This window comes from Dysidea avara, chromosome 5, assembly GCF_963678975.1.
Source record: "Dysidea avara chromosome 5, odDysAvar1.4, whole genome shotgun sequence".
NCBI classification, from domain to species: Eukaryota; Metazoa; Porifera; class Demospongiae; order Dictyoceratida; family Dysideidae; genus Dysidea; species Dysidea avara.
Window position 1 is genome coordinate 19,305,758 of NC_089276.1, and position 9,124 is coordinate 19,314,881.

The window sequence follows — 9,124 nt, forward strand, 5'->3', positions numbered from 1 at the left end:
AGCCGCACAAGGCACAACATAACTAGCTACACAAAGTCGGCACAACATAATTGCACACCATAGACCATACAATATTAATATAGAAGGTGGACAAGTTTTGGAAGAATTCATTTGGAAGAAAGTTCCACCATGAAGTAGCTTTTTGACAGAAAAATTGCTTATGAATAGATAATCTACCACAGAAGGTTGTGACAAAGGGGGACATCTGGTGTTATAAGAGTGTAAATATCCAAACTGGTGTAGTAAAATTCCTTTACTAATATCAATCTAAGAATCGGTGCTGAACCAGCAGTGTAGGAGAAAGCCAACCAATAGCTTGTCGAGGATCAGAGACATTACACTTTTTCGAGCCATAATTATGTAATCCAAACGGCCTATTGTGAAGCCGTATAAATCTATATAAGGAATACTTGTGTAATGCAGGTCCCCAAACTGGTAAAGCATAGCTGAGCTGAAAGAAAATAAGTGATACCACAAGCATTATATAATATCTGTGTTGGCAGAATCTTGCTGTGGTAATTCATGGCATGTGAATAATAAGCAACACTCTTGCAGACTTTTCACATTTGATACATGGGAGGAGAGAAATTCAATGTGGTATCAAATGTCACTCCCAAACATTTTTTTGTGTGACGAAGGTATTTTGTTAACTGCTACTGGAGGCAGTGTTATATTCCTTGACCCATAAGAAATCACATGACTCATGACTCTAGATTTTGTAATATTAAATCAAGACTCACTGTGTCGTGCGGCCAAGTACAGCCAGTGCGGGCGCGCAACAGACAAGTGTGTATTTTTTATTTTTTTTTACAGGAGCCAAGAAAACGCCGTTTTCACGCATCCATAGCTCGATAATGGCTGGACGGAAATTAACCATTTTTGCTGTGGAAACTCCCTCGGGGTAGGGAACTTCCTATTCCAAATTTGAGGTGCATCACTGAGATACACGCCTTCAAAGTTCGTTTTATTTTCATCGTATTTTTCTTCTTCGTCTCGCACACTTTAGAAAAATCGTAATAACTCGCGCGTGCATTGGTCGATTTACTTAGAATTTGGAGGGCAGTAAGAGCACAATACTGTACATTTGCAGTCCAATTGTGGTAGAGGTTAGACAAAGAACAAAGGAGTTATGTGTGATTTTTCAAAAATCAAAAGGTGATTTGTTGTCACGCCTCCAGGGTAAACCGCGTAACAGAATAACTTGAAAATCGGTCTGTAGATGGAGTAACTATCGTAGTGCAAACCTTTTGTGGTTTGAAAGAAATCGCAGTAACAATCATGGAGTTATAACAAAAACGCCAACCATGTGTGAAAATCGCATGATCTAGTTTTTAGTATTACTTATCACGCTTTCCAGGCAAATAGTTAATGGAATCAGCTGAAAATAGGTAGAGAGGTAGAGTAATTATTTTAGAATGATCTTTCAGTAGTTTACAAGGGATCAGATGAAAAACTATTGAGTTACACTACGAAAATCAACTAGGTGTAACAGGTGCGCGATCGAGATACTCTAATAGAGCAGTCACCCTAATAGAGCAGTCAGCTAAGAATCAAATAATTACTTCTTAAAGCATTCATCTATGTATTGTACAGAATTTAACACTGTTATAAGCCACTGTGTATGGAGATTAACTAAGAAAAGGTCACCCTGTAGAGAGATCAGCTAGAAACAAGTCAACAATTCACCTTGCAAAGTGTTAAACCACATTTCAAATTACCCAGTAGAGTATTCAGCTAGAAACCAGTCATCCTAAAGAGAGTTCAACTATATTTCAAGTCACCCTGTTGAGAGTTCAGCTGGCTACAAGTTACCTTGTAGAGAGATCAGCTAGAAACAAATCACCCTGTAGAAAGATCAGCTACATAATCATCCTGTAGAGAGACCAGCTGGAAACAAATCACCTTGTAAATACATCAGCTAGAAACAAGGCATCCTGTAGAGAGATCAGCTGAAAACAAATCACCTTGTAGAGTTAAAAACAAGTCACCCTGTGGAAAGATCAGCTAAAAGTAAACAGAGATCAGCTAGAACAAATCACCCTGTACAAACATCAACTAGAAACAAGTCACATAGACTGTCAGTAGAGAGATCAGCTAGAAGCAAATCTCTCACTAGAGAAATCAGCTGGAAACAAATCACTCTGTAGAGAGATCAACTAGAAACGAGTCATCTTGCAGAGAGTTCAGCTACAGCCTATAGAAAGTTTAGTAGAAACAAGCTGCCCTGTAGAGAGATCAGCTAGAAACAAGTCCACTATGTACTGAGAGTTCATGCAGCTATATATAAGTAAGTCACCATGAAGAGAGATCAGCTGGAAACAAATCACACAAATCACTTTGTGGAGAGATCAGCTCAAAACAAATCACCCTGTAGAGAGATCAGCCAGAAACAAATCACCCTGTATAGAGTTCAGCAAGTAACAAGTAACCTTGTAGAGAAATCAGCTAGAAACCATTCACCCTGTATAGAGTTCAGCAAGTAACAAGTAACCTTGTAGAGAAATCAGCTAGAAACAATTCACCCTGTAGAGATCACATAGAAAAAAATCAACCTGTAGAGAGATCAGCTCAACACAAATCACCCTATAGAGAGGTCTGGTAGAAACAAGTCACCCTGTAGAGAGTTCAGCCATTAAGAAGCAACCCTGTACAGAAATCAGCTCACCTGCAGAAAGATCAGCTAGAAACAAGTCACCCTGTAGCGAGATTAGCTACATTTCAATTACCTTGTAGAAAGATCAGCTTGAAACAAATCACCCTGTAGAAGGATCAGTTAGAAACAATTCATCCTGTAGAAAGATCAGCAAGGAACAAATCACCCTGTAGAAAGATCAGCTTGAAACAAATGACTCTGTTGAAAGATTAGCTAGAAACAAGTCATCCTGTACAGAGATCAGATAGAATGAAGTCACCATGTAGCACTACCAGAGAACAGTACCATGAAACACCTATGGATTATCCATGAATAGTAAAATAATTCCAATAAAAGTCATTTCATGGGCATGAATTCATGAAAAGTGGGGATTTCATGGAAATTTCATAGCACTGACAAATTATTTCATGTTTGCAGTGGCCATTATTTGTCAAATTTTCATAGGCAGTGTCCATGAATTGTCAAATTTTCATCGGCAGTGTCCATGAAAACTACATGAAATTTCATGGTTTACCATTGCATTTTCATCAGCTGTTCTCTGTGAGTTCAGCTAGAAATAAGTCAGATCAAATCACGCTGTAGAACGATCAGCTAGAAAAAATCACTCTATTGAGAGATCAGCTGGAAACAAGCACCCTGTAGAGAGACCAGCATGATCAAGTCACCCTGTAAGAGCCCAACTACTTTTCAAGTCACCCCATGGAGAGTCCAGCTATGGAAAACTCTCTCAGTAGACAGATCAGCTAGAAATACATCACCTTGTACAGTATTCAGTTAGAAACAAATCCCCCCTGTAGAGAGATCAGTTAGACAAGTTACCCTGTTACCTGCAAAGAATTAAACTATTTTTCAAGTCACCCTGTAGAGAGCTCAGTAGAAACAAGCAGCCCTGTAGAGAGATCAGCTAGAAACAAATTGCCCTGTAGAGAGATCAGCTTGATCAAGTCACCCAGAAGGGAGTTCAACTACACTTCAAGACACCCTGTAGAGAGTGTAGCTAGAAACAAGTTACCCTGTAGAGAGATCAGCTAGAAACAAGTCACCCTGTAGAAAGATCAGCTAGACACAATAATTCACCCTGTAGAGATCAGCTAGAAACAAATCACCCTGTAGAAAGATCGGCTATCACCCTGTAGAGAGCTCAGCTTGAAACAAGTCACCCTGTAGAAATGTCAGCTAGATAAGAAACAAATCACCCTATAGAGAGATCAGTTAGAAGCAAGAGAGAATTCATCTACATTTCGTATAGTGTTTCAGCTAGAAATAAACCACCCTGTGGTGAGTTCAACTACAAACCATTCACCATGTAGTCAAAGAGTACAGTTACTTCCCTGTAGAACTTTCAGCTACATATACACATTTCCCTGTAGAGTATTCAGCTGCGAACTGTGTGACTTATCTTTATGATCAATCAACACCATTGCCTAAATGTACATGTAGCTAAACAAATCATTTAAATCTTCTTCATAGTAATCTTCTTTCTATGGTGAAGAAAAGACAAGTTAAAATAAATACCTAAAGCTGGCCATAGGCTGGCTTTAGGTATGAATATACAAAAAGAAGTGATATCTCGAAAATTTTACTATATGCTAGCAGAAAGATAGTACTAGACACAGTACAGGTGCAATTATATCTAAAGCATACATGGGCAATGAAAAGATGGAAAGAGTAAGGAGAGAAGAGCTAATCTTTTCTAGGAATCAACTTTCAGGGGTAAAAACTGTTTAATATCGAAATACTCTAATAGAACAGTCAGCTACTCTAATTTCAAAAGTAAAACATCCCATCATTAAAATTCTTTAAAACTATAAAGAACAAAGACCAAATTGAACTTCACTTTCGAACTCAAACCATACTTCAGCATTTATGCTGTGTCCTTTATAAATTATGAAAGGTAATTATATACCACTGCTAGACAAATAATGATTTCACTTTAATAGCTCACAATGCTTATTCAATAAGGTGTAGTCAAAATGATTGCCAAATTTGATCTGTAAGGGCATACCCCCAGACCTTCCTAGATAAAGCATGTTCCGCATGCTGAGTGTGCTTCACACAATGTACCATATTATATACTAGTTGTAGCCATCAACCAGTTGCCATTTTCTTAGATCACACTATAGATGCCCACCCCCCCCCTTTGGAAATCCTATATCAGATCCAGGAGCTGGTAAGGAGAGGGGCACAAACAGGGAGAGCAGATTCTCTTGTTAGTTGCTGTGTTTTCAAAACAGCAAACAATCACCTCTTTATATATAGTGTCTCACTGTTAATTTTTGCCATTTTAGCCTTTTAGAAAATGGTTTGAAGTCTTAAAAGTTGTTATGAATGTCTTAAACACCAGCAACACGATGATTATTTTTAGTATGCAAGAAGGTGCTAGGTGACAGTTTGACAACTGATTTGACTTTGGCTTCAGGTGAGTTTGCGATAAATGGTAGTAATCTGCATAATTATGTGACTGGATTTGCGAAAAGATACATTTTCCAGACATTCTACATACCAGCAAACAAAGTGGTGTAACACTTGACTCCTTAAACTAATTAACTTACTCTTAGTACCAAAATGTAGCCAGATACTGTAGCTACACTCATGGGAAATTTCAGGCAATTATATGCCATGATCAAAAGTTATGAAGCTTCAAAGTTAAAAAAAAATGGGTCAAATTTTGTGTGTGAAAAAGTTACTTTTTTACAAATCCAGTCACATATTTTCATAATTGAATTTAGCCTGACTAGGTTTAAAACTTCAAATCAAAAGAGAATGACTCCTCCAGACTTCCACAGGGAAGGGGGGGAGGACATTTGCCCCAAATCCTCCATCCTGGATCCACCATTGAGTCTAGCTGGTGTTCCTGCTGCAAGCCTACAAGTTTAAGTTTCAGAGGGGAGTTTTTGTATCCCAGGCACCCCCTCGGCCCCTCTCCTGACTGGGTTGATAATTATATAACAGTCTACTACAGTATCTTTTCCTTTAAGTCTTTTGTATTAGCTAAGTGTTTCATTTATAGTAGGATGTGTTTGGTAAGGAAAGTAGCTGTATGGAATTTGGAGTGATCTGTTTACTTTGTGCAGTAGAAGAAAGCAAGAAATCTTTGAAGAGAAGGCTAATTCAAGTCCATTAACATCGGTAATATCGCTTTTATTTCTGTCATTTATTTTCCATGGCTTGCATCACAGTGTTTAACTTGCAGCATGGTATTGGACCATTTCCAATTGGTGAATTGCATCCTGATGGTGTATTGTATGTTCTAATTAACTTTTAAAATAGCTGAATAATTAGTAGGCCAGATCAGTTGTGCGTAACAGTGCTCCTTAAGCATTCTTGCATGAGCAACCTTGTAAATTTTGTTGCAAAAATCCAAGTAGAACATGTACAGTTAATTGGATGCTGTGATATTATCAATATCCCAGGGTAGTAGCTACCTGTGTATATAGTAGAGCGGCTAAGTGAAACAATTGTTCACTTTTTGATAAAAGCTCCAAACTTGGTACAACATTTGCTTAATTCATACTATTTCATATTAGATACGGCAACCGTTAAAAATTACCAATCGTATCACACTCAAAGAACCTGAAAATAAAATCAATAGAAAATGAATTGGGGAAGCCATAAAAAGTGCTCTGAACTGGCTCAATTGTAAATAAACTGAAACTTTTCATCTGAATACACGAGCAAGGGATGGTCACATCCAAAAGTTGATCAACGGAGGTATCCATCCAGGTCATTAGCTTGCCATGTTAAGAAGCACGGAAGGTCATGGTATATGAAGCCAAATATATTATTATTATTTCTATTGGATTGTACCTGTACTTTAACACTGAAATATTGGCTCCATTGAAAGTGTTTAAAAACAGCTTATTTTACCACGTTTTGAAAGATACACCTGTAAATTTGAGATACATTCATGCTATTTAAGCAAAAGCGTAGATTTTGAATGCACTTGTATGGTTCCCTGACCAGCTAGAAATGGGCTCATAACCTAGTTTAAAAGTTTCAAAACATGCCCTAAGGCAAATATTCTGACGTGGCACCATATCTTAAATGATTTAGTATGCCTTACTCAACTTCCACAGAAAATTTGGTGCTTTTATCACAAAATGAACAATTTCATCAAAATTTGTTGCTTAGCTGCTCTACTAATATCAAAACCCATGTTCAAGACTTAGTGAGTAACTGTTGCCATACATTGTACAAGCAAAAGTGCTTTTGTTGCATGTGAGCTGTACGTACAGTATAATTTATTGTGATACATACATTAAACATGATTTCCATTTATCTGCCTATTTTATTAGGGCATTCAAGTCTTGCTGAGTTTTGTGATCTTCATGGTAATGATAATTCTATAGACAAGACAGTCGTCCCTTTGAATTTCAGCAATGGTATGATCGGTATCAGTAATATAAACAGAGAACTGAGCCAACAACCAAGCTTTGAGGTACTGTTATTCCATGAGGACAACAATGAACCATTCATTATTACTTGTTGCATCTAATTAGATGGAAATTCTCTTAGTCAGTTTAACATACGTATCACATAATGGTTGAGCTAGCACAATAATCTGGAGGGAGGTTAATTACAGCAGATATTGATGAGAATAGCTAATTCTGATGAAAGACTGCAAAGAGTAGACCACATACTAGATGGTGTACTTGATATTGCAGTTTATAAGTTTATTTTTGTAATGTTATTTTTTCTTGTTGTATTTTTTCCTTGCCATACCCACTTTGGTTCCTTACATGGTCATGTTTGTGGCCACATGTTGCCTGAGGATTCACATGCGTTTTCTCCCATCATTTGAAATCTGTCTTAGAGGCCATCTGTATAGAAAGGCCATGCACCTCTACAAAAAGGTCACATTTAAATTCCTCAAGTGAAAAATTTGCACACTATATCCAACTGTCTAAAGCAGATTCTGGCTACTGGCCTGAAGGTGACTGGCTTAGACATGTTCCACTACATATTCAAATGATAGTTCAATCTATAACCCTCCTACCAGCAGAGCACTGGAATTTAATACTGGCATGTGGAAAGCTCCTCACAACAGGTGTTGTCTTCTGTACATACATAGTAATCACATTGCTTGATAAAAATAAAAGTGCTGATAAATGTACAACTATTTAATTTCATAAACCATTTCTGAAATGAAGTACCATTATAGATAGTTAACTAGCCAGACAGTCTGAGCCAGAGTTAAGACCATTAGTACTTCTGAAATTTTCAAGTACATACGTATCTGTAAAAGGCATCTAATAATTTAATGGTACGAACTTTCTATAGCAGGTATAGTTATGGTCATTAACTGCTTTCATGATATAGTGCAGTACATGCTTTGTGTGCCTGTGTGCGTGTGCATATATACGTGTGTGGGTGCGTGCACATGAATGTGTATTCAGTATAAGACCTAGAGCTCTTCCATTGCACCCTTGAGCATTTCAGGAGTTGAAATCAGAAACTAGTCAAAAAGTCTTTGGTGCAACCTATGTTGTATATATTTAAATATTGCAGTCTGTGCAAAGTCTTGTACTGTGGAGTAGGTACCAGTGCTATGATATGCACAACTTAATTTGTTAAATGAAGAAACTGAAACAGTGCTACATGCATCTGCATGAAAGGACAGATACTACTAGCACCACACACTTTGCACCTGTGTGTTACATAAACATATATAGCGTACAGCGCTAAGCTTAGTACATGGAGTAGCGTAATTACTGCACATGAAATTTATGAAAATCCTGCAAATGTTTTTGCACTATTACAGCTAATGGTAAACTCAGCAAAGTGTGACATATCTACAGGCATGGCTAGTATACTGTATATGGCCTGGGCTGTACCAAAGTACTAGCCCCATGGTCATCAGAAGTTCTTGTACGATTAACCAATCAAGATGCTCTAAAGAACAGTCAAGACTTTAAATAGCATCGCAGCAGTCAGGACTTGAATGTAAATTTTTGGAAAATGTCCACAGCTTTTAGGGATCAGTCCCTGACTTTTAAACATTTTCTTGTTCCCCTAGTATGCAGAGCCCTATGACTGCTATGAAAAAACTAGCATAGGTATCTTCCCTACATGCAGGATTAATCTCCACAATAACTAAAATTCCTATACTGTATTGTAATCGGAATCAAACAGTAATTGTCAGCACCACTCATGTGTGGTGATGTCACTTTTAAAGTATGTGCATGAGCCTTATGCCATTCTACATGTATTAATGATGTAAGTATGTTAAATAGCAGAATTACATGCACAGTATAACTACTGCCTGCATGCTATGGAATGTCATTTGGCACTCTCATAAACTGATTATGTTGCATCACTTTGACCACTTACACGGTTATTCTATTAGAGTAGCTAGTGGATGTTGTAGTGTTTCTTCATTGCAACCAGAATGTCAAGAGTTAATAATAGTGGAGAGGTATTATTAACTCTTGGTAGTAGCAAGAGTTAACCATTATTATTAACTCTTGATAG